Consider the following 10,091-nt stretch of genomic DNA (forward strand, 5'->3'; position numbering starts at 1 on the left):
TATGTGAAAATTACCTGAAGCTTCTGACCCATATCTGAATGATTTTATGCACTGCACTCCTGCCACATGATTGGTTGATTAGATAATCACATGAATGATTGTTGGTGCCAAATGGGTTGGTTTGAGTATTTCAATAACTAATAATCTCCTGGGCTTTTCACTCACAACAGCAGAATAAGTAGGTATTGATTTGCTTGCTACTTCATGCCTGAAACGATACTCTGAGTATCTTTAAAAGATTTGATGTCATTAACATGGCAAACTTTGGCAAACACAGTGATAGTTTCATCCTCAAAATAGCTTGTTGTATCAACCTAAAAACTTGAGAACCAGCCAATGAGATTAGTGCTGTGTGGGTGGAGAAACCATTTTCCAGTTTCATGTGCAATATGCATCAGTCATTTCCGTGGAGTTTAGCCTGTATTCCTGACTCACTGTACTCCTTAAACCATTAAACTAGGCCTTCAGATGTAATAATTTGCTTAAACAGGGCTTTATTGCTCAAGAAATTGTTATTCAGGTCAACAATTTCAGTTTCATGGAGTAGATTGGGCTGTTTTTACCAGATACCAATATTTACTCTTAAATGAAATATCAACATGGGTCGTATTTTATTTTGTGATTTAACTTGGCCTGGCCTCTAGCAAGTAAAAGAGGAGAAATGGATTTCAGTGAAAATGTATTGCTTTCCAAGCTTCAAGCTAATCATAACTATTGCCACAATGCAGTCAAGCTACTTTTTTGGAATATTAGGTAGTACAAGCAACTAACAAAATGTAGCTTACAGCACTGAAGCTATTAAAGGAAGAAAATCTTTCTAATAATACTATTAGTTCTATCAGTTCTACAGAATTTATCTTGCACAAAAATAGTAGTCTCAGTTGCTATTGTAACCTCCATTCCCCCAACGTCTCCTTCCCTCCATCAGGGATGGAGGTTACGACAGTATCCGAGACGTTCTCCTTCTGTCACTCACTCGATGTTGTGTCGATGTAGTGACACTAGGGGTCCCTATCTAAAAATGCCACAACACTGAACCGTGTTAGGTGCATCAGACCGCATGTAACCTTTCCCAACGCCCCAAAAGATGTCATATAGTTTCCCACATCCCTGAGGGAGGGAAGCGACGTAAATAGCATTGGAGCAGGCTGCGCCAGCAGCGGCCTTTTCTCTCTCTATGTTTTCTCTCCATAGAGTGTTAGATGCGGCTGGGGCCATCTAATGCTATAACACGCATCGGGGAAGGCATTCTTTTCCAATCCTATACTTTCAGGGGGGAAAGACCCCGTGGAGACCACATCCTGCCCAGCAGGGGAGGTTAACATGTGGCAAAAACATCACATGGGCTAACCAGCCACATATGGAGGGAGCTCTGCCCAAGGGAGACGTGGGTCTGCCGAGAGGGGGACTGGACCACAGAAAATACTTCACAGGAGATATTGGAATAATCAGAACCTGTAGATTACCTGTTCCAGTACAGGCAAGTCTGTGCCTGTCGGTGGCTGTACTATGGTGTACTATGGTGACTATATAAACCTTAAAGGTGGAGGGGGACAGCCGCCCCTCCAGCCTCTCCTGATGGAAAGAGAGCACTGATCTGAATGCGCACCTCTGTGAGTCTTCAAATCGGGCAATTTAGGGCATAAAGCTGCCTGGTAGAGGAAGCTCTGGCTTGAGTGATCATGTCTACGACAGACCATTTAGATCTTCCGTATCCCATCCAAGGGCCAGACGTGGAGGTTCCAGAGGTCTGGGCAATATATTTACACTGCTGTCGCTGTGTTGTTTGAGTGAATCAACATGTGCTTGCTGCGGATCAATGGCATAAATCTACACAGGGCAAGAAATACAGCCAGCAACTCTAGGCAGATGATGTGCCAATCCAGCCGGGGCCCCATCCAGGAGCCAGCGGCTGCTTGCTCATTGCACATGGTTCCCCAGCCCAACTGGCAGGCGCCGTAGTAACAACAATGCATCTGAACATCTGCTGTAGGGGGACTCCTGCCCGTAGAAAACAGAGGTCTGTCCAAGGGCTGAATAAGTGACGGCAGGAAGGGGTGAGGTTCACAGGGTATGTGCCGTAGCTCTATGCCCATCTCGGGACTCGAGTCTGAAGCCAGTCCTGAAGCGGTCTCATATGCATCAACCTGAGCGGTGCGACCTCACGTTTCTTGGCACAGAACACACTGAGGCAGTGTTTGTGGATGGTTCATGTTCTCACTGCGAGAACATGACCATGGCAACGTTGCGTTCATGGCTTTCCTTCTTCTGGGGGAAAGCCACTCTAGCCGCCTGGAGAGGTAACTATCGCATCCAGGAATAACACAAGGACGGGAGGGCATCTTGAAAAATATGTTCAATGTCCAAGTGTTTTACTCTTTTAGAGAAATATACTCTTTTAACTGTATATACTCTTTTAGATGACTGTTGAAGCACCCAGGGTACGTAGTCTGCACTGGGGTACAGAAAAGAAAAAAGCCGCTGATTTGCACCGTATCTCCAACAGCATACGCTCTTGTAGAGGTGAGTGGAACAGCAGTGGATTTATTCAGCTCGCTGAAACAACCGCTCTGCTTCGAAGAAAAAATCTGTCTGAACAGATGCACACTTCCCTCCTTTTATACCCTTATGTCATGCAAATTCTGTTCGCCAATTTTCATTGGCCTTTTCTCAAAGATAGAGATAACCAAGGCTCTCAAGAGAGACCCCTAGTGTCACTACATTGACACAACGTCGAGTGAGAGACAGAAGAGACAATGGTAATCTCAATTAGAATGACATTATACAAATAAGCTTGCAACTTTAAACATTATTTATATAAAACATACTAAATAATTAAAGTAACATAAAATATAAGTACTAACTAAAAATCAATTTCTACTAAATTAAACAAATAAAACATTTTATATTAACTAAAATACAGTGATATTGATAATTATGTTGGCATTTGTTGACAGGCATTAGCTTGGTTTTGGTCCTATTTCAAAGGACGCCACAACTTTGCCTGTGCAAATGAACTGTCAGGTCAAATTAAAGTTAAGTATGGAGTGCTACAGGGCTCAGTTTTAGGGTCTCTGCTATTCTCCCTATATATGCTCCCCCTGGGAGACATTATCAGGAATCATGGAATTAGTTTTCACTGTAATGCCGATAATACCCAAATTTATATTTCTTCGAAACCCGATGAAATTTTCCAAATTAACAGTGTAGAAATTATATAAAAGAGTGGATGGATAGAAATTTCCTTCTACTCAATTCTGATAAAACAGAAGTATGATTTAATGGACCAAAAACCTCTAAAAAATGCTAAAATATAATCTGACTCATGATGAATGCAAAATGTTGTTGTTATATTTGTTAGCAATCTAAACTTTGAAAACCACATTTAACAATAAACCAGCCTGTTAACAATACAGAGAATATCAAAATCCACAAAAGAAGAGAGATCAATTTCATATTTGGCTCCTAATCTATGGAGTAGTCTTCCTAGTAGGGATTATGCCCTGAGGTTACCAGAGCCTGCCAGGTCCATCTCTGGTCCTGCCTGTTGTCCAACACTCACCGTGTGGTAATGACCAACTGCAGCATGTGCCAGCCAGACTTCACTTCAGTGTACTAAGACAGACTTAACAGAGGATGAATTGATGCAAACTCAAAGACATGGGATTCTTCATGAAATACTGTCTGAAGCATGGGCTTCAATAAGCTTCCAATTGATATTCCAAAATCCTGCATATACATTTAGCAGCATGGTTGGTTAAAAGAATAATCAAGGCATCTGATGGAGTGGGTAAAAGGAGTTACCTTTACCCTGCCTTGATATGCAAATTGCTGCCTGTGAAGTCATTGACTGACTGGGCAGTGAGGCAGCAAGACAGGTCCCTTAGATATCAGACACAGTGACTTCTAAGCAAGTGATTCATTTACATTAACTGTCCAAACAAACCAATTAATTAACTTTAATTGGACTTCTCCTCACATGAATGGTATGAACGAACAAATGTTTGTCAACGTGTTTTGTTATGTTGCACCATCATTTGTAGGGAAATGTAGCTTGTAACTAGAAAAGCTAAAGTAGTGTTAAAATAGTTGAACTAATGTCATGCTACTATGTAATGTAGTAGTAATTTATTATTTAGTTTATTATGTTAGTAGCTAGTTTGTTGCTTGCTTCTCAACACTGATGCAGTGACGCGGCTCTACTCGTTGGGTGCACAAGGGAGTGCTGCCACACTAGGCCACTGCCTATTTTCACATGCTAAGATCCACCACTGCTGCCGGTAAAGGATGTTCTGAAGTGTTAGATGTTCTAATTAAATAGAAGAGTTGCACAAATCCAGTCTATTAAGGATGAAGTGTTTAATTTCTGCACCACTAGTGTCTCTAAATGGCAAAAATAAAATGTTTTCAAACAGATTTCCCAGATACTCCACCCATCTTCCACTGGCCGATCAAACAAACAGTCCTGCCCACAACTCACAAGATTTTTTGCACCAGTGTTGTGGTGTCATGCAACAACAAAAAAGTTGTCTAAGCACAGTAGACAAGGATAGGAGATAGTATTTTACCATGAAAACAAATGACACACATGAACTACAAGTAAGACCTGTACCTTCAAAAAAGGATCTGTGGAATGATGGAGGCGCACAGAGTGATGTTTGTATTTGTACATGGATAGTGATGCTTCACAGAGGGCTGTGTTCATGATAGTAAACTGCATAATACAATTTTGCTCATTCAAACTGACATAATATTTTGACCTCTAGCTAGTCCTATATCACAAAGGAAGACAGCATGGGTGCAGAGAGTAAGAGACCAATATTTAGCAATCAGAATTTTTAATGTACAATGATTTATCAATTAAATAAATAACAAAGGCTATAATAATTTAAAATACACAATTTGTGACACAGGGGGTGATCAGAAACAGGGGAAATTATTTCCCAAGATGACATCTGCTCTAAAAGTCTTGCTTTGCATCTGAGGCTTTCTCTTGGGACTCTCTCTCCAAATCTGGCCCCAGCAGCTGGGATGGATTAAGGGTGGAATATCTAATGAGAAGTTCCTGTCAGATAGAGGAGCAGGATTCTAACCTTGTCTGTTGCTCCAGCTTTTTCAGCATAAATTGCACATGGCATATAGTTTTTATTAACAATAGCAAAAACAGATGAAGATAGTCCATTGGTTAGATTGTTATTCCACAGTTTATAGAGTATGTACTTGTCCCACTTCGTAAAATATCTCTTCTGATGAGAGCTTTCGCCATTACATCATTTCTCTGTATTGAAAGACAAGCTTAAAGTTAGTAAAACTGAACATTTTACATTGTTTTCTTTATACTTAGTCTAAGTTAATTGATCTAGCTGTTGCAGTTTGTAAAGTATCATTCAGTAATTAATAACAGGGCTACATTTCCCAAAAGCATCCAAAGCAAATGGTCTCTACGATCAACTTAAGTTTTTGGGAAAAGCAGCCTAGGTTGGTATTTGCTTGCTTGACAGTGCACAATCGATAGGCTACATTTGCATGCGCTTTAAAAGTTACATTTAATTACTATTACTCTCACTCTCATACTTTCGGAATACTCTTCCTGAATTCCTAAAATTAGCAAATGCAGCAGATAAAAAATTAAATTTCCTTTGCAGCAATTAACTGACTTTAAAAGTTTCTTACATCTGTAACAGTAGGAGGAACACTCACACATTGCAGATGGGATGATCCTCTCTTCAGGGTGCTTAGAGAAAGTAATTTTCTTCAGGAAAAATGGGAGTCTGAGTTTGGACCTGTATTGATTTGGCATCAGACTGAAACCAGAGGGAAAATGAGAGATGGTATGAATGGGAATGCAAATGCACTTACCCTGTTACTCAGGACTTAGGCCTTATTATTGTAGCAACTGCTAAACACACTCATTAAAGCTCAAATGTGTAATTTCTGTGCCGCTAGCATCACCATACGGAATTGCTTAATTGATCACAGTTTTCAAACAGATTCCAGAAACTCCCTCGATCTTCCATTGGCTTAACAAACTGATTGCATAAAAACTGATCAGGCATTAGAAACCACCCAGATTTTCACCAAATGCCCTTTAAACAAGATCATATTTAACAATGGGTGTACATTTTATGCTAGTATTCTGACTACTTCTAAACAGAATCAGGTGACGTTGATATTGCTGATTCAAGAGGCTTACTTGACTCTAAATTAATTTAAGCATCTGTTTTTCCTTTTACAAATTAATCACCAGCCCCTCCGAGGTACTCACCATTCAGCCAGTGATGTGGGCATCACATGAATATTAGAGGTACTCCCCTTTTCCACCTTGTCTTGCTCTTTAACTGCCTCTTCCTCCTCTTGGATATCAGAAATGCCATCCCACAGTTGGCTGTTGACGAAAAGTGTCTCCTGCAAGCTCAGCCCACAGTCCACACAAGTCACCTGGCGACAGAGAGGACATCTAATGGTGTGCAGGCCTCTGTAATGCAGTCCCATTTTCTCCAGACAGGGAGTGCAGAATGTGTGGTCACAGTGCAACATTCTAGGAACGCGGTCGCTACGGGAGTAGCGCAGGTAACAGACCCCACATTCCTGATCCGTGGACAACACCATGGCTTCAGGAAGAGTACGCACACAAGAACTTGTAGATAAAATATCAAAAGGTCTGCTGAAAGAGTTTTTTTCAGAGCTAAGCAAAGATGTGATGACTAGATGAAGGTAACGTTGGTTGGTTGGAATAGATGTTTGTTGTAAATCATCCTTTTTAGAGTAGAGCAAATATGTAGACAGCCACTACATAGACAAGCCTCTAATTTGTGAATTGAAAAGGAGGGTTTTTCATTTGATACATGATTTGAGGCTCTTGTGGTTCTGTCTTCTGAAAATTGTTCAGTTTTCTGTAAAAAATTAAATCAAAAATCTGAGAAATATCAATATTATTGCAGCACAAGAAATACTGCAGCAACCCCATCCTCCATATAAACCAAACTGTTGGATTAAGATTAAAATGGATTAAGAGAAACAGTGTAGTTACAGTTAAAATCTTGAAGCAGATGGCACAGCGGTCACCAGACCCCAAATGAGCATTCATCCTTATAATATAGTGTTCTACTATATTATACCCTGTTAGTCAAGGCCACCTGTTAGTCCAGAATTAGTCATTTAATTTGACTTCTGAATACTGATATCTGACCTCACTTTGACAAGTAATGCAGACAATACAATGTGTGAACAATGAAAGTTAGCTATTTTGGCAAGATCTCAGGAGAAAATTTACATTTCTGTATAAAAAAAACAATATACATAGAATACTGCAGATTAGATGTTCAGTTAGTTTTACTGTGTTATTAGTGGTTGTCAGGTATAAGATCAAGACAGACATCTTTAGTCAAATTGTAACTTGATTTTTCATCAAACCATTTGCACTGTTCTTTCTTTATTTCGTTAAACAGTAACTGAAGTATACAGTATAATATGTTTTTAATCAATTCAAATAAACATTAAAGAGCCAAAAGTGAAGGTTGCAAAACCTCAGTTTTAAAGGAAATACACATAAAAAATACTTACTGAAGAATGTATGTAAATCCTGCTCTCTGTACATGCTATTGCACGTCTTTTTTGAAAAGATTAACTTATATGAGAAAAATGAGTGGGTGTGTGAAAAGGAGCAAACTGGTTCTGCTGTCAGTGTGCATAACTGACGCATGTTTTAAATGGCTGTAGAGTCATGGGGGAGGTGATATCTGCCCTGCTCTTCCCACTTTTGCACAAAAAGCCACATGATTGGCTTACAAACACCATTCACTCTTTATATTCAAACTAGATATTCAGAATTCCATTCACCATATAAATACTTTAGAAATTCTGTCAGTTCAGAGATGCCATGCTAACATTTTGGCTTCTTTATTCTTTACTGTCAATCATGTTCTACTGCACATGTTCAGTGATTTGTTCATCTTTTTTCTTTTTCTTTTTTTACAGAAATCAATTGTTGAGTCTTGCTGTGTTGTACCATACTTAGAGTATAAAAGCTGATTTTTAAGGATTGTGATAAATCCCCAAATTCAATTTTGTGGTATTTTAGAGATCAAAGATTTTGGCTTGTTCTTGGGTAATGTTTGTATTTCCCTGTATTAATTTTCTTGTTCAATTCAGTTAAAAAAAACTTTTACAATGTTGTTCCAAAGTAGTTATAGGCTGCTTTATTACCCCATATGTAGGTCAAATGTGACAGTTGCTAGGACAAATGTAAAGAAAACTGTCTTCACTGGCACGTGTTGAAAATGCTATTCATAAGACAATTAAAAGGGCATATAATGACCATTATATTATAGTGATGGGAAGATCTTTTTATGGACTTGGACCTTTGAGTCTCATTCAGCAAAATGAATGAATCTTTATTCAAGTAATTTAGTGCATTTGTCACGTAACATGGCTCTACAGGAAACAGAATTGATTAGTTCACCTCCCGAGTTGGTCTTCGGGTACAAGTCTTTCGTTCATTTGTCACGTGAGAGCCGTGAGGGCTCTGTACAGGAAATAGTTCACCTCCGGAGTTAATTTGTCACATGACCACTATTAGGCTCAGCACTCATTCACAAGAGACAGTTACTGGTCTTTTTTCACTTTTTCACTTTTTTGAAATTACGTTGTTACAATATATTAATATTATTACCCAACAATTATTTATTTTTGTCCAGTTTGTCATTATAATATGAAGTTTGTCATCATAATATGATTATAATGTTGTATACAATACAATTACTATTATAATATAAATAAGAATTAGAATATAACTACTTAGAATTTATATATATATATGGTGAGACTCTGGGTTGGTGGTCCCTGGGTCTGTAAGTTTTCCCTATGTCTGCTTTACAGTAAAAACGGAGCATTTGATACTGTCATCATGTAAAATAGTTTCCTTCATTATTGCCATTGTTATTGTCAAACTTCGTTATCCTCTGTGTAACATTTACCAAAAAAAGTAATCCAAAGAAAATACTGTGGGCTCGTCCGGGATTTGAACCCGGGACCTCTCGCACCCAAAGCGAGAATCATACCCCTAGACCAACGAGCCGCTTGCAAATATTTGAAATGTATCAGTTATCAACCATTCATTCATTCATTTTTTCACTACATCATTTCAAGTCACACAAAACAGTCATTGTCATAGTTTGCAAATATAGCTTATACACTATCTATTTGGCAGATAACCGAGTCTAGACGAACACGCCTCAGTCAGTCGTTTTTACTACGAACGTATATATTAATCGGAATACCACTTCAAGATAATGCATGTAATTACTGACATGTAACCTACCCTATCATAGGACCCAGATACCTAAAATTAAATTAAATTAAATTATTAATTTAAAAAAAACAAAGAAAACAAAAGGGCTCGTCCGGGATTTGAACCCGGGACCTCTCGCACCCGAAGCGAGAATCATACCCCTAGACCAACGAGCCACGCATTGACTTAGATGTTAAACTATAGACTATAGTGCTCTATCATATTCAATTCAATTAAACGTGTGGAAATTACTGAACACATCGTTCATTTTTGAATGTCAGTACATATCTAGCATAAAACAACAACATTTCAAAAGGTTTTTCTTCAGAGGCTCCTGGGGCATATGGCATCCTCAGCGGCGGTCACGCACTCGGGTTGACGCATATGAGACCTCTACAGCACTGGCTCCAGACCCGAGTCCCTGATGTGGCATCTTTGTTAGGTGGTGTTCTTCCTGTGGCAGAGACCCCCAGATTTGCGCAGTCGGTTCAGTGCTTTCCTTCCTGCAAGAGAAACTGGACGGGCAGCTGTCCCCCTCCACTCTCAAGGTTTATGTAGCTGCCAGAGCAGCATATCACAAGGACATCCAAGGCAAGTCCCTCGGTAAGCACCTGATTATCAGGTTCCTGAGAGGCGCCAGGAGTGTGAACCCCCCTAGACTGCGCCCTATACCCTCCTGGGACCTCTTGGTCCTCTCAGGCTTATGGAGAGCTCCCTTTGAGTCAGTCGAGCTGAAGGCTGTCTCTCTGAAGACCAGGCTGGCGCGGCCTGCTCCCATACTGGACGCGTCTCCTTCCCCCAC

The 10,091-nt window shown here is 39.7% G+C and overlaps 2 non-coding genes across 2 annotated transcripts; both read right to left on the reverse strand.

The window, feature by feature from the left end:
• Window positions 1-9,004: 9,004 nt before the first annotated feature.
• On the reverse strand, window positions 9,005-9,076 carry trnap-ugg (transfer RNA proline (anticodon UGG)). The gene has a single exon. It is a non-coding gene; the product is annotated as a tRNA-Pro (tRNA).
• Window positions 9,077-9,393: 317 nt separating this feature from the next.
• Window positions 9,394-9,465, reverse strand: trnap-cgg (transfer RNA proline (anticodon CGG)). Its single transcript has one exon. It is a non-coding gene; the product is annotated as a tRNA-Pro (tRNA).
• Between the last annotated feature and the right edge of the window lie 626 nt (window positions 9,466-10,091).

This window comes from Xyrauchen texanus, chromosome 13 (assembly GCF_025860055.1).
Source record: "Xyrauchen texanus isolate HMW12.3.18 chromosome 13, RBS_HiC_50CHRs, whole genome shotgun sequence".
Taxonomy (NCBI): Eukaryota; Metazoa; Chordata; class Actinopteri; order Cypriniformes; family Catostomidae; genus Xyrauchen; species Xyrauchen texanus.